General features: G+C 44.6%; 1 protein-coding gene across 1 annotated transcript in view; it reads right to left on the bottom strand.

The window, feature by feature from the left end:
- The window catches only part of LOC101849969 (toll-like receptor 4), a 26,318-nt gene extending 25,376 nt beyond the window's left edge, over positions 1-942 (bottom strand). The window contains exon 1 of the mRNA XM_013089330.2: positions 832-942. The gene's annotated coding sequence lies outside the window, so the exon portion shown is untranslated. The remainder of the gene's footprint in view (positions 1-831) is intronic.
- Positions 943-1,411: the final 469 nt, after the last annotated feature.

The following is a 1,411-nucleotide window of genomic DNA, read 5'->3' as shown; positions in this document are numbered from 1 at the left end:
GGGGCAAAGGAGGTGAGGGGGTGGGGGCAGAAGGAGGAGACGAAAGCAGACGACAGAACATTGCTAGAGAGCAGGAAATGAGGTGAAAGGAGACAAATTTAAAGAAGAAAATTTTTCGGTCGCTACCCGGATTCGAACCCGGGACCTTTGAATGAGAGGCCAACACCTTAACCTCTAGGACACGAGAGCCCCCCGATCTGAGATCTAGGCCCAAATAAGGGGAGTGGGAACTACCGAAAAAGCGCCAAACTTAGTACCTCGGTAGAACAATTAATTCCGGCGCATGTGGTGCAGTGGTTAGGTGCTTCGCCATCACGTGTAGAAGACCGGAATCAGATTCCCTAGAGGAGAGAACTTTTATCTAGTATCTTAGTCAGGGGCGTTGCTTTCCTTTCAGACTGGCTTGCAGCCCGGGTTCGCCCTGGCCGGCAAGATCATATTTCGCATCCTAAATGATTACCTAAATTGTGTCAAAAGGGGTGTAAAAATAGTTACGTACTGATAGCCTACCACAGATTAACCCTATCCGAACATCGTGTTTTACTATCATATCCATACGACGTGGGGGACTCTCTGCCATTACTTTCCAAACAGGAAATGTAGGCCTACTCGTTAATTCGGTCCGTACGCTTTGCATAGCAGTCAGTCTGTCAAAATGCTTTTTTGAGAAATACTTTTTAAGTTTCAAAGAGATCTTCGCCCTAGAAGTATTCTGGAATGCGAAGAATACAACCCCGGGGGCACAAAATGACCCAAGGGCGTCCGCTAGGGCGTACGGGTAGAGTTTTTTTTAAAAACTACAATAAACAAAAGTCAAAATTTTTTACTTACTGCATCTGTACAGCTGGTCCACGATAATTATTCTTGCTTACAGAAAGCAAACATTTTGCCTTGCACTTGCAGCGCGGAGCGTAGAACAAACAATTAATAATAATACGTGCCGTGCTCGCCATCAGGAAAAGCCTACTGTAGTCTGAAGTGTCAGCCAATCATAAAACACTTCAAAAAAATCCAACGGGAAATGGGCGTCCTGTCCACAAGTGGGGGAAAAGGCAGAAGATATTCGGAGACGTCTCCGGCGAGCACCCAGGAACTATTCAGAGACGCACTCCCGCACACAGATGCACTGCTTTGGGGAGTCAAACAGCGCATTATTTGCTGCAGATCACTCATATAGCCTCTAAAACTGTCGCAAATCAATTATTTTCAGGAACATTTCAAACTTAACTGCAAAATATCAAATTACGGATTAAAACGGGTCCCCCAGATTTTTTTTACTTGGTCTAGAGGCAAGATGCATTTTGGTTGGTCTGTCTAGGCATTTCAGTGGGAATTTTCAAACTTCTCCGAGGGCACTACAATTTGAATTATTGAAAAGAGCTTGGCTTTCTGTTTTCAGAGCTTTTTAAAT

This window comes from Aplysia californica, unplaced genomic scaffold (genome assembly GCF_000002075.1).
Source record: "Aplysia californica isolate F4 #8 unplaced genomic scaffold, AplCal3.0 scaffold00930, whole genome shotgun sequence".
Lineage (NCBI taxonomy): Eukaryota > Metazoa > Mollusca > Gastropoda > Aplysiida > Aplysiidae > Aplysia > Aplysia californica.
The sequence above is the reverse complement of the archived record's forward strand: the minus strand, read 5'-3'. Positions and strand labels throughout refer to the sequence as shown.